Source organism: Clarias gariepinus, chromosome 19 (genome assembly GCF_024256425.1).
Source record: "Clarias gariepinus isolate MV-2021 ecotype Netherlands chromosome 19, CGAR_prim_01v2, whole genome shotgun sequence".
Lineage (NCBI taxonomy): Eukaryota > Metazoa > Chordata > Actinopteri > Siluriformes > Clariidae > Clarias > Clarias gariepinus.
In genome coordinates, this window is record NC_071118.1 from 2,237,579 (window position 1) to 2,264,000 (window position 26,422).

Consider the following 26,422-nt stretch of genomic DNA (forward strand, 5'->3'; position numbering starts at 1 on the left):
TAAATCAATTTGAAGTGAAAGTGATAATAAAGAACATCATGTATTTTAATATTTTATATCTTAATATATCTTTAATATATATATCTTAATACCCTATGATTTTATATGGGTTTATAATTAACACCATGACATGCATAGTGACTGCATGTTATGTATATATAATTTTCACTTCAAGGCATGATTTTGTCATTTTTGTGGTTTAAATTTTAAGCAATATTTCACCTGATATTTCAGCTGATTCAATACGTTAAATACTTTAAATCTACTCTTAGATTCAGGGTTGTGGATGATCCTGAGGAACACCAAGTGTGAGGAGAGAATACACTTTGGATAGGATGCATCGAGGGCACCAAAAACATACAGTACACATTACTAACTAGAGTGACGGCCGAAACATCGTATTGGTGGTAAAAAGTGTCTCATCAACTGTAGGTGTAGTGTCCGTAACCTTTTAAAAATCCAATCTTAATTATCATTTAGATTATACTTGTCATTAAGGTGAAACTTGGCCAATTTAGATTTTACATTAAAAGACATAAACCTTTTATTCTAAAATGCAAAATTTTTAAGATATTGCAACATGAATTTCACATGGTTACGGACACTACATATTTTTTTATGGAAGAAATCCTCAATTTAAGCAAGAATATTTACAGACCACATGCTTCTAGAAGCTTATACCAATGTAAGTATCAATACTAATAAAGAAATATTAATAATTTGCATTTTAAATAATTATTGTTTAATGGGAGATGGCCATTGCTGGGGCGCAAAAAAGTTAGCAAATTGAAATTTTTAGAAAAGCAAGATTGGTCACTTCCATTTTCTTCCATGTTAGTCACTATAGAAGTGGCTTCTTGGCACTCACATTTTCTTTATTCAGTGTATAGCATTAAAAAAAAAATCAGCACCATTACTGTGTTTTGGCTGTAGCCAATCAAGGAGTTTATTAGAGTTTAGAGTGAAACTCAAGAGCCCAGAGGAAACCCATAGACATGGTGACTCCATAAGTATCGCTCTGGTGCAGTGGATTGCATTGGAACATCACAGGTCCATTGTTCCTGAGCTTTGCTTGTCTCAGAGTCCAGGTAGTTAGACATGCTGTGATAAATTACCCCTAGGTTTATTCACGTGTATAAATATCCCTGTGCATGCTGATTGTGGTGGACCTGCAAACCTATCCATGATCGAGTCCCAGGATATCCTAGTAAACAGGCTTACTGAAGATAAAAAAAGGGAAATAAGATTTAAACAGATTTATTTATTCAGCCATTGCTTTTGTCGACAGCTCAACAGTCGGTGTTTTATCTGAAGATCTGACGCTGAGGTGGCCCTCTGGGTGACGATCCCTCAGCAAGCATGCTCTGATCCATGCTGACTACATGCACACGTGTCAGACACTCACTCTTAACTGTGACTTAATCTGACATCACTGTCAAGACAGTGAGTAAATAATGGTGTCATGTCGGCTGAGAAGTCATGCAAAATGAATGACATCCAAACACACGGCAGGTCAATATCGTAGTCTTCTAAGTGAAGGATCTGAACACGACAGGTTCATTTTACACAAATAGTGTACGCCTAGTGCTGTATATTGAACAGGAAATCCTTATACATTATTTTAATGCCTTTCTTTTATTATTAATATAATACTTAAATCTATTCTTGATCTAATGTCAATCTTTTCCTCAATAACTTTTTTTTTAAATACAGGTTGCAGCTTTTATAAAATAAGAACTATGTTATATAATAAGAACTAATTACTGTATGAATCAGTGTTGAGGCAAATTTAATTAAAAGTATATAAAAGTATACAAAAGTATATACTGAGTATTATTTAAAATAAATACTAATTATATTTAATTCATAAAATCAAGATTCCGCCATTCATGTAAAAATATTGCCCCATTTTACCCAGATAATTTACAGAATATATTAACATAATTTATTTATATTATTTTTTTTTGCACGTTCAGCCTTAACCAATTTCCGGTCTTGGTTTTCTCTGCGATTGTGCTACCTTCAGTCAGGATATTATTTCCTGGTTTTAAGGTAAGTTGTTGTCTGATTTAACTCTTGCTCCATATTGGTGCATTTATGGCAGACACGGCCTAAGTGTTACTGATGATATGCATTCATTTATGCATTTCATATCCATCTTTTTCTTCTTCTGGCTGCATTAAAGAAACTCAGTTAGTCAGCACTGTCACCTTATACTGTACGTCCAGGTTTGGGTGTTTGAACCTCGCCTCTGCTCTGCTCTGCTCTGTGTGTGCAGAGTTTACATGCTCTCCCCATGCTTGCTGGGTTTTCTTCTACAGCGCAAAGACACGCAGTCTGTACTGTAAGTTAATCAGTGTTTCCAGTTAGCCTGTAGTGTGTGATATAATAGGTGACACAGATGAAAGATGAAGATAAAATGGTGTAGAATCTATGTAAATAAAAGAAAGGTTTTGTCTGTACATTAGGTCGCTATTTCAATGATATCCTTATGTTACATACATTAAAGGACCTGAAATTTTCTGTCTGTAGTATTAAAAAACTGGCTAGACACACAAAACTGTCTTGACAGAATTTAATAAATCTTTTGCAGTCCTTAGATCTCTGCCTGAAGTTTAATCTGCACCATAAGTGAAATCAAACTGTTGAGAAAAAGCAGTAAACAGTTATGTGTCTGATTTAATAATTTATTTTATAATAATCTACTAATGCGCTACTGTCTCAATGTAAACAAACACCTGCACCAATAGATATTAATTAGAAAAGATAAAGTGAATATTTTTACTGGGATTAGTTCATATTTTTACTTTGGCTGAAATAACAGCGCTGAAGTGGTATAAGTGAATTTTAACACGCTGGAGTGGTTTTAAGACAAAACTTCATCTTTATCCTTTGATCTACTTTTTCCATTTCTCATCTGTGATTCACTCTCCGATTACCGAACAGGGAGTGTATTTGTCTGAGCACCAAAGAAGGACAACTTAGTGTAAACAAGGCATTTAAAATAAAATGTGATTTCTTTGGATTAATAAGTTAGACAGAGAGTTCTGCTGTACAGAGAGACACACAGACATGGACGTGGGCTTAATGAAATAATAATATCACTATTTCTACAAACTCTTTTCTCGTCCATGACATGTTCTAGTCTCTACTAAAGTTAACCAAGTAACATTAAATGTATACTACTAACATTAAATACTAATAAATAATAAGTGGGCTTAAGCTTCTGTGGATTTATTTATTTATTTATTCATAATTTGACTTTTTTTTTTTTTTTACCAAAAGTTGAATTAATTTAATATTTAGTATATTCTATTAAGATCTCCTTAAATGTATTGCTCTACAAAGTCTCATCCTCTTATTGTTGTTGGGATGTATGACACGGTCTCCACTAAGATATAAAAACAGCCCCCCCCACCCCCCCACACACACACACTAATACGAGCCAAATCTTTGACGGTCTCCCTCTCAGTCTGGGTGTCTTGGTTAGTGAAGCTGGTCATGTTTCGTTCTCCTGCGAATTCCATGTCAAGGAAGGGGAGCATTGTGTGGAATACCTTATTTTCCTGGTGAGAGAAGGGGTCAATATTTCAGCCCTTTGAAGATGAGCATGAGACACTTGATTTTTTTTTTTTTTATTATATATTTTTTTCTTTATACGAGGGAAGTGGGTGCGCAAGATAAAAATTTAAAATCGGATTCCGAGTCTCACTGTCCTCATTGCACTCTTTAACAGATTGATTGACTTAGTGACAGACAAACTGTGGCCTGTTTATTAGGTACACCATGTCCTGTATGTCTTTACTCCACAGCTACTGAAGGTATACAGCACCATTACTTTCTGTTGCCCATCTATTGCTCTGCACAATTGATCAGCCTCTTCTTACCCCCGACGGCATAGCTAGGGGGTAGATTTCCAGCTCTAGAAATATTTTCTAACGTCATATGCTTTCTTGTGGATGCTTCTATTGTTCCACCAAAAATACTCGAACACATCATTTTATTTAGTAAAGTCTCCTCATCTCAACTGCTGTACCCTGTAACTGCTAGTGGATTAGGACCATCCCTAATTAAATGTTCTTTAGGTTGTGGACTGTTCTCACAGTGAAGACATAAACATGGTGGATGTACTGTATGGACATTTGTGGTATGAGTATTCATTATAGATGTACAGTAAGTGCAGATTTAAGGTTAGTGTAATTAGAAGTTAAAGCCTGCTTGTTTCCAAACACAGTTTAGGGTTATTTATTATTTAACCACTAGTTTCCAACCACAAGACTGATGTTAGCTGGAAATCTTTCCTGCTTTGTGGACTGTTTTTTGATCCACCACTCATTTTTGCCTGATTGCGTGGGTGCTGTGCTGTGTAGCGCTATTAACTAGCTGCGGTGGTGGACAAAGCGAAAAGGCAGGTGGCAAAGGTAAATTCTAAGCTAGTTTGGACTAATGTTTTTTTATTTATTTATTTTGCTTTAACGCAAAGATGGCGGCATGGTGGCTTAGAGGTTAGCACTTCCAGGGTCCACGTTGAATTCCCATTCTGTGTGCATGGAGTTTGCATGTTCTCCCCGTGCTTGGTGGGTTTCCTCCTGGTACTCTGGTTTCCTCCCACAGTTCAAAGACATGCAGATTAGGCTAATTAATTAATTGAGCAAGTTCTCTGCCCTGAGTTGTACATTATTATTCAATTCCACTTTTAGTAGAGGATGATGAGATATCAGACTAGGGCTTGGTCATTAAACTAGGGCATTTCCATGCTGCGTAGTCTCTGCTCAACAATCTCATCCAATTTGTACATCCATGAATCGTGGAATTGGAGTGGAAATTTTATTGCACTGATTAAATTAAGTTCATTCTAAAGACCTGGATCCTGACCTCCCTGGGGCAATCCTACCTGACCTGTGAGCTCCACAGTCACACCTGACACCCCAGCGATCCTGTTACACTGAACATTTTCCATTTAGAGATAATACTATTATTAATTTTATCAGCTTTCATTTTATCAGGCACATTAAAACCCACTCCTACTGATTCCTTCTGTTCATTTTTAAATGTAAAACACTGACAGCGTCCTTATTGACACATATGCCTAAATAATGCACAACTTAAATTTAATATAAAATTAATTATTAAAGTTAAGCCCTTGTTTTCCTTCTTGTATTAGACCAGATGTGCAACCAAACCATAAATGTTACACTAGTTAATCGTGGTCTTGTTGTAAAAGTAAGTGCCCCTCTTTGGAGTGCCATCACACCCATATCCAAACCCTGTCACCTGCTGCTTTATATATTAAACTCAATAAATAATTGTACTTCTCTCTTGCTCTTGTCAGATGGAATACAGACCTGGAAGTGCCTAGCGAACAAGCAAGCACACATGCACACAATCATGCACTGCTAAGCTAGGTTAGCAAAAGACAGAGAGATGCCCTGTGAGCTAGCACTTTAAATTAACCTTATTGGTTTTGAGAACACAAGTTTCCCTGATTGCACTCTCATAATAATTTCTTCTTTTTACATTTTCAGAAAGATAGTTCTGCTGATTATTACATTGAGTTTTGTGTAGTGAGGCTATACAGGACTGATCGGCTCTGCTTTAGGATAGAGGACAATCAAGTTGAAAATGTACAGTAGCAGGAATAAAGGCTGTTAATGAAAAAAAAATTCTTATCAGCACTGCTTTTATACAATTAGCTAAAATAATGATATCCTGAAGTAGGTTTTGATTTAACAAGGTAAAAGATAACTACTGAACTACATGCAACACCTACGCAGTGACCTACATGGCATGTGTATCTGGGAACAAATTTTTTTTTTAGATAAAATAAGATAAGATAAGATAAGATAAGATAAGATAAGATAAGATAAACCTTTATTAGTCCCACAAGTGGGAAATTTGTTTTGCCACGGCAGCAAGTGAACAGTACAGAGTTAAAAATTAAGAAACAACAATAAAGTAAAACAAAATAAAATTAGGGGGAAAAAAATACTAACAGTATAAATGTATACTATACAATCTGGCTATAAAATATGAACATCTGTAAAAAATGTACATAAATATATATTTAAACTATAAGGAAACACAGTTGACTAAGTAATTTGTTTGTACTGTAATGAATATATGTATACTGTACATACAGAGAGTGAATGACAGGCATTTACAATAATATCCTAAATGTTTTAAATGTTTTAAATTAGATTAGATAAAATTAGATTGTAGTAATGTTAGTATAGATTGGAAAATATTGATTAATATTATATATATATATATATATGTGGCTTAGTTGTTATGGTCGAGGGTTTGATTCAGGCCTTGGGTCTGTGGCCTTGGAGTTTGCATGGTCTCCCTCTGCTTGGTGGGTTTCCACCTGGTACTCTGGTTTCCTTCCACAGTCCGAAGATATGAAGATTAGGTTGATTTGCATTCCCAAATCGCATGTAGTGTGTGTATGGGGGTGTGAGTGTGTGCTGTCCAGGGTCTTGTTCCTGAAGTTTTCTGGGATAGACTCCAGGCTTCCTGCGACCCTGTACAGGATAAGCAGTATAGAAGATAACTGAATGAATGAATGACTGCATATATAATGGACTTGTATATGCTATAAGGGAGAAGAAAGAAGAGCAATCTCACTGCCACACTGCAGGATCATCTATTATTTAACCAATAAGCTAACCTTTAGACCTTTCTCAATTTGGAAAAAAATATATGAAATTAAATTAAAATCTCTGCACTTGACTTAGATGTTAATTTATTACCTAAACCTGTTCGGAAACCCAACTTACTTACATAGCGAGCCAAGCATGAGAGACATGGCTTAGATTAATTATCCAACATTAAATGTCAGGTTGGCACAGCTACTGAGAGGGCAGAAGTCTGGGAAAAAAAAAAATGTATCATAAATCCTCTGTAAGTTGGTTGGGGAGTGGGAAGGGTAGAAGGCCAACACAGCTGCTAATTCATTGACATGGGGCCAAGGGGGAGGTGGGCCTCTGATAATATTGTTTCTTGAAGGATCGGTGCAAGCAGTGGGAAGAACAAAAGTAACTGTGCCCCACAAACCCTGTAGCCAATTAGTCCATATCAATAATTAATAGGCATTGTCTGTGCGGGCCGCAGCAGATTGAGTTTCTCTCTGCCAGCCTAGATTGTTATGACAAGTAGTGACTACATAATGATATTAGGGATTAATAATTCAGCGCAAGTAGTGTTGCTGCAGGTGACGGGGCCGACTGTGCCTCCACTCTAGACCGCAGTGTGCTGGGTGGTCCGAGAACGTGTGTGTATACCTGTGTGGGTGAGTGTGTGCACACAATACAAGAGTTACGCTGTATCTTTGCCAGAATGTAGACATCTAGCTGAATTAACTGAAAGCAATTAACCTTCTTAATGTACTAAATAAGTTACACCCATTGGACTCTGTCATCTGCCAAGACTTTGCCCAGTTGTGCCCACTTTGGCCCTCTACTGTCACAGTAACAGGCATATTTTACATATAGTGTTCCCTATTCTAAAGCAATAAATTCTAAGCATAATCCCACCCTAAACAGTAACCTACTAAATAGCACACTCTAATAGATACAGTACTAAATCCATGACTAAATCTCACTAAACTACTAAATAGTACACTCTAAAAGATACTAAATTCACAACTAAATCCCACCCTGCACACTTAACTACTAAATAGTACGCTTTAATAGATACTAAATTCATGGCTAAAACTCACCCTGCACACTAACTAACTAAATAGCATGCTCTAATAGATACTAAATCCATGACTAAATCTTACTAAACTACTAAACAGTAGACTCTAAAAGATACTAAATTCAGGACTAAATCCCACCCTGCACACTTAACTACTAAATAGTATGCTCTAATAGATAGTAAATTCTAAGCATAATCCCACCCTAAACAGTAACCTACTAAATAGCACACTCTAATAGATACAGTACTAAATCCATGACTAAATCTCACTAACCTACTAAATAACACGCTCTAATAGATACTACATTCACAACTAAATCCCACCCTGCACACTTAACTACTAAATAGCACACTCTAATAGATACTAAATCCATGGGTAAAACTCACCCTGCACACCAACCTACTAAATAACACGCTCTAATAGATACTAAATTCACGACTAAATACCATCATGCACACTAAACTTCTAAAAAGTTTGCTTTAATAAATACTAAATTCATGACTAAATCCCACCCTGCGCACTTAACTACTAAATAGTACTCTCTAGTAGATAGTAAATTCAAAGCATAATCCCACCCTAAACAGTAACCTACTAAATAACACACTCTAATAGATACTAAATTCATGGCTAAAACTCACCCTGCACACTAACTAACTAAATAGCATGCTCTAATAGATACTAAATCCATGACTAAATCTTACTAAACTACTAAACAGTAGACTCTAAAAGATACTAAATTCAGGACTAAATCCCACCCTGCACACTTAACTACTAAATAGTACACTCTAATAGATAGTAACTTCAAGGCTTAATCCACCCTGTGCTCTAACCTACTAAATAGTACACTCTAATAGATACTAAATCCATTGTTAAATCCCACCCTGCACTCTACACTACTAAATAGTATGAACCCTTTAAAAAATTTTGTAAATTCATCATGTTCTCTAAACTCCTCATTCTGCACAATGTGCAGTAGTTGTATGAATGGTAGTTAGCTCTGTAGCTATCCATGCTAGTCTAGACATAACAAGAGAAAATTAATCAGACTTCAGTATAAGTATTGAAGTTAAGTGGCCCTGTCCTTACCTCAGGAAAGACGTATTATTTACTACATAAAGTAAGTCATGCGTACAGTATATGTCATTTACTTCGGCCGGATCCCACTTTCATGACGTCGACTTTCACTCAGACATTGTTTCTCAGTACTTGTCCCACTCCTGTCAGGGTCGATGTGAAGGAGTTCAGTCTGACCAAGCTGAGGCGTTAGACACTACAATCAAATATGAAAAATCATCTTGGTATGCAGAAGAAGTGTCAATGCATTTCAACATCACAGATGGCCATGCTGGTTTGAAGATCATGATATATCTATAATTCTTTTTGGAGCTCTGAAAGTGCAAGATCTTTCTTCTAAAAGCTGATATTATTTTGGCATGTGGACTCTATCATAAAATATCAAAGGGAAGTTTTTGTGCCATGATTTTTTTTTTTTTGTTCTCATGCATTTTTTTAAGCTCTGGAATTCAGTTTGTTTTTGCTCAGAGCTGTATTGTGAATTGAAAAGAAATTATTAATAATCATTTGAAGCATTGCAGGGAAGCTCCTCATTGTGCCATTCTTTTTAAAAATAGAGTTATATAGAGATAGGAATCGAACCCGACTCAACTGTCGCCTTGCACCTGTTGAGTCTAGCTTCGATTCCTCCTCTGTGTGCATGGAGTTTGCATATTCTCCTTGTGTTTGGAGGGTTTCCTCTGGATACTCTGGATTTCTCCCAGATACCAAAGACATGCAGATTAGGCTAAATGGTTTTCCCAAAATTGCTTGTGAATCAGTGTGTGTACCTGTGTGTGCCTTGCGATAGATTGGCACCCCATCCTCTCATATATATATATATATATATATATATATATATATATATATATATATATATATATATATATATTTAAATATCTCATATATTTAACTCTGGTGCTGTCCATTTCTTTTGATCATCCTTGAGATGGTTCTACACCTTCATTTGAGTCCAGCTGTGTTTGATTATACTGATTGGACTTAATTCAGAAAGCCACACCCCTGTCTACATAAGACCTGACAGCTCACAATGCATGTCAGAGCAAATCAGAATCATGAGGTCAAAGAAACTGCCTAAAGAGCCCAGAGACAGAACTGTGGCAAGGCGCAGATCTGGCCAAGGTTACAAAAAAGTTCTGCTGCACTTAAGGTTCCAAAGAGCACAGTGGCCTCCATAATTTTTAAATGGAAGACGTTTGAGACGACCGGAACCCTTCCTAGAGCTGGCTGTTTGGCCAAACTGAGAGAAGAGCCTTGGTGAGAGAGGTAAAGAAAAACCCAAAGAGGTTCAGAGATGCAGTTGGGAGATGGGAGAAAGTTGTAGAAAGGCAATCATCACTGCAGCCTCTGATGAAACCAAGATAGAACGTTTTGGCCTAAATTCTAAGCGGTTTGTGTGGAGAAAACCAGGCACTGTTCATCACCTGTCCAATACAGTCCCAACAGTCAAGCATGGTGGTGGCAGCATCATGCTGGTGGGGGGGGGGGGGATCAGCTGAAGGGACAGGACAACTGGTTGCGATTGAGGGAAAGATGAATGAGGTCAAGTACAGAGATATCCTGGACGAAAACCTTCTCCAGAACGCTCAGGACCTCAGACTGGGCAAAAGGTTTACCTTCCAACAAGACAATGACCCTAAGCACACAGCTAAAATAATGAGTGGCTTCACAACAACTCTGTGACTGTTCTTAAATGGCCCAGCTATTATATATATGGTTGTTTATTTTAAAAGCTAAATAACAGTGTACTGTATTTTGGAAGGTCATATACCATCACTGTTATTTAATACAACACCATTTCCTTGAACTTCACATTTTAGGAAGCCTAACAACAAGTTCTTAAAAAAAATAATTAATAAATAAAACCAGCTCAATATCTTTAGGATAAATAAGTTTGTTGCTTGATCTTGCAAATCGTCTCTTTAGGAAATCAAAATCTCTCTCTGATGTGCTTGTAAGGGACTAATATTGTCTGATTGACGTTTAACTCGTCCTGTTACTGCACACAAGTTGATCAATAAATTAATGAACCATCATCAGATCAGTGTGAATTCATTGCTTAGGAATATATTATTTATCTTCAGAGTTCATTATGTGGCCCATTTATGTAAAAAAGATAGGGGAGGTCCAGCGTGGATGGGAATGAGCCGTACTCACCCACTTTATTTAGGTCACTGCTGCACTTTTTGTGGTTCTGTTCAGATATCTTGATCATGAAACATAATTTTACCTGAATTGCATGTGTAGTTACTATGGTTGAGAAATTTTTATTTCTACTTGAATGGAAAGTAATACATTTTAGTCAAATGTTAATTTTGGTACAAATAGAGTATCTATGTCAGCTCATAATACACTTTCACGTCACAACTAAAAGCAAGATAAAACTGCTAGGACACACCCATTCATACTCAGGAAAGATTTTGTATGGAATAAATACTCGTTTAATAGGCAAATCAGAGGTATTTAACATGTGGGACTCAGAGATGTTAGGGGTGAATAAAAAATAAATACCAAAACGTGATAAACGTATGAAATGCATTATGGATTTGGAGTAGGAGCTTCGCATTTATAACAATACAACACAAGATAATGCCTAAAAGCTTTAAACAAGCCCAAAAAACAGCAGCTTAGCCAATCACAATACTTGTTTAAGAACTGATGCCCTGGAATCTCCCCCCTTTCCCATAAACCTTCATGGCATTCAACAGATGCTCTTATCTAGCGTGTCTTACATTTTATCACATTTTACAGAATGGTTGAGAGTCAATGTATTTTACTTCACTACAAATTAAATAAGTACATGGTTACCATTAGGTAACTATAAGGGGTGTTTAAGTAAAAGCACAATTATTCACGATAATTCTTTTGATTGTGCGAAGCTGCTTTGTGACAATGTCAATTGTTAAAAGCGTTATACAAATAAAATTGAATAAGTGGGACTTTTGATTGTGCTGAATAACAGAACACAGTCCCGAGAGTAAAAACTCTTTTCCCCATCAAGGTAGAAAATTTTCTTAATACTTTGCAGCCATGATCGGAGTAGCTGCTTCATGTCTGAAACGCTGGCCTCCCAGGAACTCCTCTAATGGCTTTTCCATTAAAAACGGCCTGACGCAAGGTCAGGACCGTACGTGGAATGTGGCAATAACTCCAAGCCGAGTTCCTGTAAGGTGCAAGTGGTGTTGGTGAATGATCGTGTGTACAGTTCACACAGACAGATGCGTCTCTCCTGCAAGTTGGTGACATCGATTTTCAGGGATCAGAGATTCCACTCACTTAATGTTCACGGGAACGACTGCAGTGGGCTCTGCATGGCCTTCATTAAAATGTTTTCACAGCTCAAATGTTTTATTGCGGCTCAGAGTCCCGTCACTGTACTTTACTTAAAGTCTTTTGTAAAATTAATTCAACATTTAACAAATTAATTTAAAACACTTTGATTTACAATACTGCTTTCTTTCTCTCTTACACAGTACAACGCTTAGACGTGTTCAAACATGTGAACAGATGAAAGGTTTTTACAGCTTTTACAGGTAATATTACAATATGTAACTGTTTATATATATACAGTGGTGTGAAAAACTATTTGCCCCCTTCCTGATTTCTTATTCTTTTGCATGTTTGTCACACTTAAATGTTTCTGATCATCAAACACATTTAACTATTAGTCAAAGATAACATAATTGAACACAAAATGCAGTTTTTAAATGATGGTTTTTATTATTTAGGGAGAAAAAAAATCCAAACTTACATGGCCCTGTGTGAAAAAGTAATTGCCCCCTGAACCTAATAACTGATTGGGCCACCCTTAGCAGCAATAACTGCAATCAAGTGTTTGCGATAACTTAGAACGAGTCTTTTACAGAGCTCTGGAGGAATTTTGGCCCACTCATCTTTGCAGAATTGTTGTAATTCAGCTTTATTTGAGAGTTTTCTAGCATGAACCGCTTTTTTAAGGTCATGCCACAACATCTCAATAGGATTCAGGTCAGGACTTTGACTGGGCCACTCCAAAGTCTTCATTTTGTTTTTCTTCAGCCATTCAGAGGTGGATTTGCTGGTGTGTTTTGGGTCATTGTCCTGCTGCAGCACCCAAGATCGCTTCAGCTTGAGTTGACGAACAGATGGCCGGACATTCTCCTTCAGGATTTTTTGGTAGACAGTAGAATTCATGGTTCCATCTATCACAGCAAGCCATCCAGGTCCTGAAGCAGCAAAACAACCCCAGACCATCACACTACCACCCCCATATTTTACTGTTGGTATGGTGTTCTTTTTCTGAAATGCTGTGTTACTTTTACGCCAGATGTAACGGGACATGCACCTTCCAAAAAGTTCAACTTTTGTCTCGTCGGTCCACAAGGTATTTTCCCAAAAGTCTTGGCAATCATTGAGATGTTTTTAGCAAAATTGAGACGAGCCTTGATGTTCTTTTTGCTTAAGTGGTTTGCGCCTTGGAAATCTGCCATGCAGGCGGTTTTTGCCCAGTCTCTTTCTTATGGTGGAGTCGTGAACACTGACCTTAATTGAGGCAAGTGAGGCCTGCAGTTCTTTAGTTGTTGTCCTGGGGTCTTTTGTGGCCTCTCGGATGAGTTGTCTCTGCGCTCTTGGGGTAATTTTGGTCGGCCGGCCACTCCTGGGAAGGTTCACCACTGTTCCATGTTTTTGCCATTTGTGGATAATGGCTCTCACTGTGGTTCGCTGGAGTCCCAAAACTTTGGAAATGGCTTTATAACCTTTACCAGCCTGATAGATCTCAATTACTTTTGTTCTAATTTTTTTCTGAATTTCTTTGGATCTTGGCATAATGTCTAGCTTTTGAGGTGCTTTTGGTCTACTTCTCTGTGTCAGGTAGCTCCTATTTAAGTGATTTTTTGATTGAAACAGGTGTGGCAGTAATCAGGCCTGGGGGTGACTACAGAAATTGAACTTTTAACTGTGATAAACCACAGTTAAGTTATTTTTTAACAAGGGGGGCAATTACTTTTTCACACAGGGCCATGTAGATTTGGAGTTTTTTTTCTCCCTTAATAACATAATCTTCATTTAAAAACTGCATTTTGTGTTCAATTATGTTATCTTTGACTAATAGTTAACGGTTTTTGATGAGCAGAAACATTTAAGTGTGACAAACATGCAAAAGAATAAGAAATCAGGAAGGGGGCAAATAGTTTTTCACACCACTGTATATATATATATTTTTATATTTTATATATATATATATATATTTTTTTTTTTTTTTTTTATAACTACTATAAACACCATGCTAACCCCCACCCCCTCAACCCCCAACACACACACTGTCCAGGATTGGACTACACATGATTATTAAGCTAGTGGGCTGGTATATTATAAAACACTTATTTTCATGTGGTTTTATTTATTTATTTGTTTTTTTAATAATAGGCGCTCAAAGCCCTGAGCAAATCAGTAGGCTGAAGCCCAGCCGTGATACGAGTATCGACTTATTGTACAAGTTTGTTTTGTTTGGGGAAAAACTGGAAAGTGGGCCTCATGAGGACAAAGTTCGAATGCGTCCAATATAAATGGTTCTGCTGGACAGAACCCGGAGCGGATCCGTGGCAGGCAAGCGGCCCGGGACATAAAAATAAAGATTTCTGTGTGCATGATAAAATGTTCTGTCACTCATCACTACAGGCAGGATGTAGATGATGTGATGTTGGATAAATCTGGGATTTCTTAATAAACCCCAGTTTTACACCAGCGTGTGGGCTGTCGTAAGTATGTGCAACAGTCTGTTCAGACACACACACGCGCACACACACTCAAGCACACAAGCCTCTGTTAATGATTTTTGTTTGATTCATTAAGCGAGTCTTCGGCTCGCTCCCTACAGAGTGCACCGGGGAGAGAACTGATCTAGACCTGCTGTGCTGTAGTCTCTCTTAATTGCCGTGAACCTCCGCCTTCACTGACTTTCTTCTGTCCTGAGGAGAGAGAGAGGGAGAGAAAGAGAAAAAAAAACATGGCGTTTGTAGCTCACTGTTCAGCTTTTATCTATATTTTAAGCCACACACAAGGTGTAGAGTTGAGCTGGAGCTTGTTACAGGGGCCTGCGGGTGTATAATTCATGAGCAGGAGCCAACTGGAGCAAACGCTAAATAAAAGATCTTTCTTTCGCTGGTGGGACTGTGGTGGCTAAGCTGCCTCTGCATCCAGCCTGTGTCACGGAGTAGACAGCACAATCGATACACATTTGTGTTACACGCATTGCTCAGTTGACGCAGCGTCACAGTGATGATCAATCCCCGGGACGTGTCACCAGTCCGGGTGTTTACCCGGTGTCGGTGAAGCTGAAGCCTTTGCGCTACATCCATCCAGCATACTGCTGGGATCGCCGGAGAAAATGAAAAGCTGTTTCTTAAATGTTTAAGTTCAGATAGAAAAGACTTTTAAAAGTTAAAAATGTTTGGTAGGAATACGCACTGTGACTGAGACGTCTGCTTGATGTATGCAAAGTTAGAAGTCAAAGTCAGAAGAAGCATACACTGTATATATGGTAATGAGCTGGAGTGTGCGTTCACGGTGATAATCAGGGTGTTTATCAGAAATAACGCAATCCAAAAAATGAGCAAAAAAATAGGTTGTTCATGCCGAATCTACTGTACATATGTGATTTTTCAAGATATCTGCAGGATAAAAAAAACGCTTTAATACTGTGTCGGTGTGCTTTAACGTGAAGTATCGGTTAAGCAACACTGCGTAAGAGGTTTATTTTTGCAATTAATGTTACCAGCCTCTGCTAACATAATCTCACAATAACAATAAATATCTAATTTTAGTGGTGGGTTTGGCCATTTAGCAGTAGGTACTAGGTTAGGGAAAAAACACCATCCATCAAACCCTCCATCCATTTATCAATCCATTGAACCCCCATCTTTCCATCCAGCCACCCTTCATCAATTCATCCATCCACCCATCTATCCAGCCATTTATTAGTCCTCTCATCTACCCATACATCCATACAGTCACTTAAACGCAAGCCCGTCCATCCATTTATCAACCCATCCACCTACCACAGAACAACTGATCTATTCAGCCACTCATCCTTCCTCTCACCCATCTATACATCCATTCTTCCATCATTTTGTCAGTCTGTTTATCCACTCATTTATCCATACATACATACGTACATAAATACATCCAACAATTATCCATTAATTCTTCTAAATTAACTCTCCTTATTATTCATCTTCTATCCTGCTATACCTTTCCTCTCAACTACCCATACAACCACTTACCCAACAACCCATTCACTTCTCCATCTTCCCAACTATCATTCTGTCCATGTTCCAGATTGTCCATTTACCTATCCATCCATTGATCATCTACCTATATATACATAAAACCACTCACCTAAGAACCCATTCACCCAACCATCCCTCTGGCCATCATTCCGTCCATCTATCAGTCTGTACAGTCACCCGTCCATCAATCTATCTACATGTCCATCTACCCATTTATCCAGCCATTATCTAACCAGCCATTCATCTATTCAATCATTTACCCATATGTCCATACAGCCATGCACTAATCAACCACCCAACAATTATTCTGTCCATTCATTAGTCTGTCCATCAATTCATCAACTTATCCATTTACTACAAATTCACCAATCTATCCATCCACTTATCCTTCTTCTCAACCACCAATGGATCCAATCATCAGTTTGTCCACCTATTCATCCATCTGTCCATCATCCATCCACTCATCAATCTACCCATCCACAAATTATTCATACATCAGCCCACGTATCCTCCTTTACACCCATTTATCAATCTTTCCACCCACCTACCCACTTATCAATTACCAATTATACATCTTTATATTTATCATATATTCTGCCACTTATTTTTCCTCTCACCTACCCTTATATCCATACATTCTCACACAACAACCCATCTATCCAACCATAAATTTGTCCATCCATCCATCCATTCATCAATCCATCCATTCTCTAGTCCATCCATCCATCCATCCATCCATCCATCCATCCTTCCATCCACAAACTATACATTCATCATCCATCCTTCCACCTTTCCACCACTCCATCCAGTCACCCACCCATCCGTCAATCTATGTACAAATTTATCCATCCATCCATCCATTCATCCATGCATCCATCCATCGATTCATCATTCATCCAGCCTCTCATCCTTTCTCTCATCTTTCCTCTTATCTACCCATACACTGTACCTCCATACAACCACTCACCCAACAACGTTTTCACCCAATCATCCTTTCTTTCACCTGTTAACGCACCCACCCACCATCCATCTACCCATTCATCCAGCTGACCATCAGTTCAACCAGCCAACTACTCCTCATTCCATTTAACAATGCATCTATTCATACTTTTTTCTTTAAAGAGACCTTTCATCCATCCAACCATCCATTTATCAATTGATGTACACGCTCACCTCTTTACCTGAACCTAACTATCCATCAATCAATTCATCCATTCATTCATCCACCCTCCTAATCAACTTCCTTTTGAAGAAATACTTCACACAAGAGATGAAAATTTGTATCCAAGAAAAAATGATTTTCCCTATCGGAAAACCTTCTAAGTACAAGCTGTTTGATAATCCAAGGTTTAAAGAACCAGCTTAAGAACATTTTCTTTATTATACAGTATCTATATATTTTTAAAAATCCACTATATTCTATAATTCTATTTCTAGGTGTAGTGTATTTCAAGGCAATTAAATTCCTCAGCATGACTATAGGCTGAAGTTACTTTTAGCATAAGTCAACTAAATGACACTGTAACCTGTTTATAAGTTCTGAGATAACTGTAGATGTCCACTGGATTTGTATTTTTCCTCTTAATCTGATGGAGTGGAGTTTTAGTTCATGCAAAAGCAACAAGTAATCTGATCACTTTTTTCTGGTCTTGGAAGTAGTCAGCGAAGCCACGTTTCCACTTTATTAGTCCCGGATAGAATATGCAAACCCCTTGAAACTCCAACTCCTATCTACATCGCAGCAGACGGCTGGTAAAGCGAGATTAAAAAATGATGTCAGGAGAGAAAATTCGATATGTAGGCGGAGGCATAAAACTGCATACCGAAGGCGGCAGCTTCAAATTGGACAGCGGATTGTGCTGTAGCTCCCTACAAAATGCATGAACCCAGAGAAGACCCAGGTTCACTCCGGCCTTCTTGAGTTTTTTTTTTTTTTTTCCTTGGCAAAGACCAGTCCAGCTTCTGATGACAGCCTTGGGATGTGTTAGGGAGTTGTGCTCGAGCAGGATGCGCCAGAGAGAATAAAACAGACAGGAGACTTATAAAAATTTGGAAGTTCAGTTGTTGCAAGGCACATGCTCTGAAAAGGCCCTGGAATAAGGAGGTGAAGAGTAGTGGGGGGGTGTGGGGTTGGAGGGTGTGCGGGGAGAAGGACGATCTTTTAAAAGCCTTCATTCTCCGCCAGTAAAATTATTACCAGTGTGTGAAAACAAGGCTGGCTCCAGGCTAGCCACCCAGGAGAGTGCTTAGCCTCGGGGTGATTTCAGAAGAAAGTAATGCAGGAGAAATTATGGGGTTGGGAGTATGAGAAAAGGTAAAGGGAATTTTTATTCTACTCTCCTCTTCTTTTTTTTTGTCTGTTAGTTTGTTGTTGTTGTTGTTGTTGTTGTTGTTGCTGTTTTTTTTTTTTAAATCCTCCATGGCTTGATCGCTGCCCCTTTGGACGTTTTCACCCTTTTTTGCATTCTTCTGTGCTACTTCTTCTCTTTAGAGATTTAGAGCTACTACAAATGGACAGAAGTCAGTACATTAGAGACTTCTCATACTCTCTTTTCTCGACTGTTTCATTAAAAAAAAAAATTCATTCATTCAAAGGATTTTGAAAAAAAAAAAAAAAAACTTAAATTAACAAAAGCATGCTTTTTATGTTAGTTTTTTTTCAGGGCTTAGCACCGATCAACAAAATTCTATACGATTTTGCTTTCACTAATGTATGCTCAGGATGAACTCGCATTGCGATTTGTCAACACTTTCCAGCGCATGTTACTATAACGGGTCTGAATGAGACGGTGTTAGAAAGAGGGCTTCTAATACAAGGAGCAGGGAGGGCTGAAATATTTAGCAGAAAAAAGTGTAGCTGATTCTCAGGAAATCAGCTACATGAATCTTGCATACTTCCGTATTTCTGTCAAATGACTCTTTCGGGGCTCTTAACATTGACATTTTGCACGATTCAGGTTTTATGATGTCAGGCGACGTTATTGCATCACCTCGTAATGTGAAATATGCAAAAATCATCACTTTTATTCATGTGATTGTACAAAATGTGACAGTAATATGCTAAAACACTTTTGTTTCGTTGCCTTACAGATACCTTGGCTAGGTTCATGAGAAGTGAAAGAAAGCCGCTTGTCTGCAGGTTCCAGATCACTCAGTGTGCTGTTTCTTCTCATGAATCCAATTCGACGCTGGATGAACGCTGATACAATCTATGCAGTTTTAAATTCTGTAGCCAGCAAGCGAGCTTTTCAATCATGAATGTAGAAGTTTAAGTGTTATTGCCTTCCTCTTTCTTATAAGAAATATATATATATATATGGTTGAGGCAACTCTGACTCTTATGAGTTCTGACATGTCAAAAGCAGAGCAGAGCTTCTAGCCTGTGGCATGAAAGGAAACATGCTAATCGAGAAGTGCATTACCGCTCTCAAGAGCTTTTGATAATCAAAAAGGATGTGAGCTCTAACCCGGTCCGTTCTCACAGTATAGTACAGACGGCTCTCTGCTCTCTAACCACAAAACAGCAGCGTTAGAGGGAATTAAATTAGAAGAGATTAAAAAAACAGCATATTTTGGATACGAAACTGACACGTAGTGTATATAAGAATCTTGGAAGTAAGTGCAGTAGTAATTACAGATGTAGTAAAAGTTTAGTGTAGTAATCCTTCACCAGCTGTAGTAGGCTCAGAAAAGGGGGGCAAGTGCATAGGAGCCCAAGCTAAAGCCAAGATAAAGTTAACCACTTGTACAATTTGGAATTGAATTTAAAAAATGATGTGCAAGAAAACATATGCGTCTCTTCTTCAAATTGGCTACAAGTTATATGTCGGTTTTCAAGGATCAGGCGTTCCACTCGTTAATTACCTTTATAAATGCCTTTCCAGCTTCTTTTTGTGGACAAAGTTAAAGTTAATAGCTATGTCAAAAATAATCACCCACAGCTTCTTTCAGAACTATAGCAATTTATACAATTGTAAACCTCGGAGAAATGATTTTTGTGAAATCAAAGCTTTCACCATTTTACAGTTTCTTTCCTAAAGGTTTATAAAGATATGTAAAGAAATATTTAGTCACCGTCAGGTTTCATTTGTTTTCATTTCAGTTTTATTTCATAGTTTTTGACAAGATATTATTATGTTTGCCTATAGGATACTAAAATTACTGTGACTGATTTGGTCCCCAATTCTTCTGATGAACACAAATAAATATTGTCAGAATTTTTTAATTCCTGGTTGGACATTGGGGATGGCTCATTTCTTTATAATAGCAAGATAAAAAGCAAGAAATTTTGACTTGTTCTAAAGATATTGAAGTTAAATCTGGTGGCTTTTCATCTCATAACTTGCATTTTCATTAAAATTGGAGATATTACGTAACTTTTACCAGCTAATGGGCTCTTTTAATGTCCTGCGCCAATGTAGATCAAAAGCCTCCTTTCCTCGGTGCTTCACTATCTACTAATGAGGTGAGTTTGTGACCTCACGCTGGGAATTCTCACACATCCTCTCACACCGGCTGATTTGTGCCACTCTGCTTTGTGTGTGTGTTTGTGTGTGTATGTATGACCCTAGTTTAATATGATCACATCTTTTTTGTCGCATTTGGTTGCACCTTTTTTTTTAACAGGAAATGCCCGGGAAATCCACCTTTTCTGCTCAGAAAGAAATAGTGAGTTTTATTAGCGCCTACTCCGCAAACTGTGGCCAGAAGCACTGAGGCTGTTTAAATTTTCATAGCTAACCAACAGACTTTTGCACTCCGTAGCCTCAACAGGTCGTCGAGTGAATCTCGGGCGGTACAGGGAAATATGAGTATTTGAAGTAAATGCAGGACTGTTTCGAGTTGCAAGCAGCCCAGAAGAGGAAACGTTCAAGCAACATGCCGGACTGAATTCTACTATAATAAATATGCTACTCTGTCAAAGCATCCACCGGCATGTCTGAAATGGCCTGCTACCATAATACCTGTTTCTGAAAGACCTCCATAATTGTTCCTTTAATAACAGGAGCAGCCAAAAGAACAACAATCAACCAAATAAAGACAACATTGATGTTTTAACACTAAAGGTAATTATTATAAGATGAAAATGATATGGCATCTCTAAGAAATATTGTTTGTGCTAAAAGAAAATTTTTTCACAATCTCCAAAAGATGTTCGTCAATATAAACCGACCTTAAAGCAAGATAACAGACCACATATTTACATTTTTCAAAAATATAATAGGCCTGTTAAACATCCTATTTAGGCATGAAAATGATTCCCTGAATCAATCTTTTACACTCTAAGTCCTGGAATATGGCCGTGCCATCGGGTAAGAAGAAAAACTCCATCGATGTGATAACCTGGTCATTCAGTATACTGTACATTGAGGTGGTCATTGCCACATAATGTTACTGAGTCTAGACCTGAGATACTGAAGCAACCCCAGAGCATAACACTACAGAGGCTCGTACAGTCGACACTATGCATGATGGGTTCATTGCTTCCCTTCTTACCTGGACTTATCAGGTCACATGACCGTTTTCCATCGCCCCATCTTTTTACTCTCTAGCAAATTGAAGCCTTTTTTCTGAACAAGTGGTTTTCTTATGGACACACAGCTGTTTAGTGCCTGAAATTCTTATTACATTGTGTGTGTCACTATTAAACATAGCTTTGGTTTCTACTGTCAGTTTTTAATCATGCAACCAAGTGTTTAAGGGATGTCTATTCAAAGTCATTTTCAGTCTACTATGAAGTTCACAATTCAGCACTATCCATCTAGATTTTAATAGTGCAGTGGACCAACCCATTCCATTCATTTTAAAGTTTTCTTTGGTTGATGTAGGTAAATAATTTCACCTTTCTAAGACAACTACTTTCTTAAACTGAGCAGTGTAGATTAATGTTATTATCAAGTCAAGACAGTGTCTTAAGAGGTCCTTGTCCTTGTAAGATCAAATCTAAATGGCAGCAAGAGCAAGTCATGGTTGAGAATGAAACGAAAAATTATTAAACTGTTTTCAAGAGAAGGAAATCACTTTTTCACAATTTGTACATTTTAAATGTAAAGACAACAAACATTAAGATCAGTGCTCAGGACAAGTTCAAGTCAATACAGAAAAATGCCTTCAGACCAGACGATATGTTATCTGTAGTTATACAAGTTAAACTTCTTACACGTTGTCAGCTATCAGAAACAGAGTCTGAATTCCAAGTTTAGAGCTTTGCCATGAAAATTAATAATATGCCGCCTAATTTTATTCCTTCTGAATCAAATGTTGAATGTTCCAGTCATTCGGCTTGCTAGATTAGGTGACTAGAATGTGAGGTGTTCACCTCTGTGTATTATTAACCATGTAAATAAATCTCAATTGATTGTATTATTGCATTTTTAAAACAATTAAATGATTCATGTCATAAATATGATTATTACACTGTTATATTTGTCACCACTAGCACTATATTAAAAAACTGTTACAGGATCTTCAATATGAATTATAACGTGTGTATGAGTCGTGCACATGACCTGGCTATTTTACTTTCAGAAATTCATGAAGCATTACTTCACTCAGACATGAACAAGCGTGCATTGATTTCCCACGGGGATACTTAAACTTTCTGAGAAGTAAAATAAATTCTGATTTGAAAAACTGATTTGTACAGACTGAATTCAACTATTCAAAATATAATATATGTTCATCTCATCAGTATATAAACACACACAATAACATCCTGAATCTTCTCGTAAACTTTCCACTTAAGTCCAGGTTGTTATTATTTACATGCTTTTTTGAGTTAGTGTTAATGACATCTAGATTAAATTCAAGTTAACCATCGAACAGTCCCTGAGTGGTCTATTAGTGTCCAGAACACAACATCTCTGAACAGGACACACCCACAAATCACAACCATAACTTTTTTTTCCAGTTGAACTTTTCATTCTTCTTATTATAATAGTTTAGGCTTGCATGCGCCTCAGAGCACTGTGAGTAAAATCTGAATTCATCATGCGGTGCTTGTTGGTAATTCTGTTAACAAAAGGTATCCTTAGAAGATATTAAATATTCATCTGTTCTATGAATAACAATTGGTGAGGGACAGCAGGCTGTGTTTACTTTCGCGCAGTTGGTTTGCGTCTCTGCTCCCTGTAGCGTTTAGGGCAATACTAGCTAGGAGAGGAAAAGTTCAGCTCGGTTCCTGATTCTGCATACATACGTATAACTTTATGAAGTAAATAAATGTAATAAAAAAGGCAGTCTGGAATAAAGTGACTGTGTGTTCTTGTGTGTATGTTGGTACATCTGGGTATGGATGACATATGGGACAGATAGGGATCTGTTAATAATTTGATTTAAATAGCAAACAGTAAAATGTAAATTCACCAAATATTCCACAAACTATCACAATCATGGCTCTTTATTTATTTAATTAATTATTTTATTTTTTATTTACTTATCTTACTTTAAAGTAAACATTATTTTAATACATAGAGAATAAAATACACAATATACAGGCTACATTTTATAATAAAATCTGAAAAGTCTCTAAGTGATAAATATTTTCAATTTATTGTCTGTTTTAAACTTTTGGCACTTCACTGAACAAAATTTCAACATAAACAAAAAAACAGTTTCTAACCCAGACATAATTTTTCTGCAGATTTTCCCTAAATTAAGTGTAAATTGATTCCCTCATTTGCTTTTTGGAGTTGGTGTTGATCCAATATCCATGGTCTAGTTTGGGTCGAAATCGCGTGCGCACGTGTGTGTGTGTGTGTGTGTGTGTGTGCGTTTGGGGAGGGGGGTTTGTATGGGGAAAAAATGTCATTTTGTCAAAATGTCATGCTCATTGTTTAAAAAGCAGGAAATATAGTTTTTTGTAAGCCATTAGAATATGTGGCTTAAGTTTGAGAAAGTTTTAAGTTTAGCTAGGTATCATTTTACTCGTATTTTTAAGTGCCATGTTTTAAAAATGCAAACAAACAAGTGATGCAAATGGACAGATATTGATGTTTGTCAAATGGAAATTAAATCGTGGTTATTTTTTTTTAAATGGCTAGATGAAACCCATCGATGCGTTCCCACGCATGTTGGATAGACAGTTTTCCTGTGTGTGTGTGTGTGTGTGTTGGAGATACAGCTCTGGTTCTCTACACCATTCCTCTCCTGCAGCTGCTTTCCCACTGACCCTGGTATTTGCTTTTCATTACGCACCCTATAGTGGTGTCCAGCTCCCCCTTTGCACCACGCTGAGTGGAGCTGGCGGAGGGTGGAAACATTGGTTAAGCAAATTGGTATTTAAGTGGAACTTCGCCGGCCTCCGAGTCTTGCATTATTCATGGCCTCTATGCGAGGAGAGAAGCGGCGCGCCTCGGCGCTCCTCTCTGCGCTTCTCTCTGCAGGACTGGAGTAAAAAGTAGGGCGCATGATGGTGTGCTATGCGGACAGCACTCGGTCTTTTAACTTGTTCACTGTTTCGGCTCAATACACCGACTCGTTTCCCATTTGCTCCGTTTTATTTCTTTCTCTTATGCGTGAAAACATAATTGCGTATTTTAAACATCATTGCAAATATAAAAATGAAATATTCAAAACATGCACGAATGTATTTGTCTAATAGTAATGGTATGCATGTATTTTGGAATAGATATTGTAAATAACTTTGATTTTTTTTTCTGACTGTTTGCAGGATATTGAAACGTCAGCTCACAAACGCGTCGGATGTGTCCATCCCTTTGAAAATATTTCTTGCAATGTAAATTAGAATAAAAAAAAATTAATACATCACTTTGTAGTCCCCTTTTCATTGGAGTGTCCTTTTGAATCTTTAGCCTCTTCTCGACTTTTAACAGCTGAATCATAAACTATTTTTTCTGTATTTAAAAAAATCTTTATAAATTATAATCAGTGTTTTAGTTTACTTTAATTTGTACCTCAGCTAAATTGATATATTTAGCTGTTGTCTGGCTGTGAACGAGGTTTTATGCTTGGACCATATTAGAGTATGTTGTCAGTCTAAAATGAATAATGTATGGGATACGGTTTAGGAGCTTTTACACATTTCTTAAAAAATAATCCCAAGATTTTTGCGAAGAAAATCATGTTTGGTGTTGGGTTGTAAAGAGAACATCTCTAATCGACTGTTCTTATTGTTTAGTTTTAAATGTAATAATAATAATAATAATAATAATAATCATGGTATAAGCAATCCTAAAAGTAAATTTCAGCTTAAATAATTTATACAGCTCATTCGATCTAAAATGTTTAACTGGATTACAAGTAATAGGCTAAAACAAATAATAATAAAAAAAACATTAAGAATTATTGTGTTTTTGTGCTGTTCTTAAATGTTAGTATTTAAAGTCGTAATGTAGATTTGTAGTGATAGATTTTGCCTTTTTTTATTTTTCGACAATATGTAATGGAAGGCCTGTAAAATAATATATAATCCAATTTATTATTCACACAACAGTTGAGCATGCAGCTTATTCATGTTTGCTTTTATTTTTATGAGAATATGATTTTTTTATCAAGTTATAATCTACAGAAAAATAAGAAATAGTGATGCCAATACATGCTATTTTAATTATTCCGACATGAGAAAACCCAGGTTATTTATTTAATTATTGCGTTTTTTTTTTTTTTCAAAAACACAAAATTTGTAGGGACAAATGTTTCCGCAGTATTTTTCTGAGCTGTCCATGGTTCTGAAATGATATCTCATTTGAAAACAATATCTCTTACACAATGTATTACAAAAGAAGGAAATCATTCTTAAAGTTTTACAATTAATAATCTTTTTAATTTTTCAATATATTGTGAGAGCAAAATAATTTATTGTCAAGTGACATTTGTAAAGTTTATGCCTTAAAGATAAATACAAGCACTTTATATTTTTGCACATAATTAGGAAATCAAATCCACATTGTTGTTGTTGTTGTTGTTGTTGTTGTTTTCTAATACCTCCATTAATCGTGCGTCTGATATTCTAGTTTTTTTTCTTTCTTGACCAGAGAAACACTCTAAAATACACGAAGTGCACTCGGGCTAAATCCTGACTCGGTTTTATTTCTCGACAATATTTTATGAATCTTTGACTGACTAAAGCCGAAACCCATCAAACATTTACAAGAGGCTCGTGTTTCATGTCTTCACCCAAGGGGAGAATACAATACGTGTCTCTCGAGTGTTTTTAATCCGTAATTGTATTTCTAGGAGAATTAGGCGAACTGACAAACTGCATTACAAACTGATCATGTCCTGTAGGACCCGGAAGTTTCAGTCAAAAAGCAGTGCTGATGTGCTCGGATGTGGTGCTGATGCTGTAACAGAGGCTCGCGACACTGAAATTATGCTAATGCTAGAGTAATGACGTCACTTTTGCGGTTGTTTTTCTAAT

General features: G+C 37.1%; 1 protein-coding gene across 3 annotated transcripts in view; it reads left to right on the forward strand.

The window, feature by feature from the left end:
- Positions 1-497: 497 nt before the first annotated feature.
- LOC128507330 (mitochondrial fission factor homolog B) overlaps positions 498-26,422 on the forward strand; it is a 232,928-nt gene continuing 207,003 nt past the window's right edge. For all 3 annotated transcript variants that reach the window (XM_053478119.1, XM_053478120.1, XM_053478121.1), the window contains exon 1: positions 498-508. The gene's annotated coding sequence lies outside the window, so the exon portion shown is untranslated. The remainder of the gene's footprint in view (positions 509-26,422) is intronic.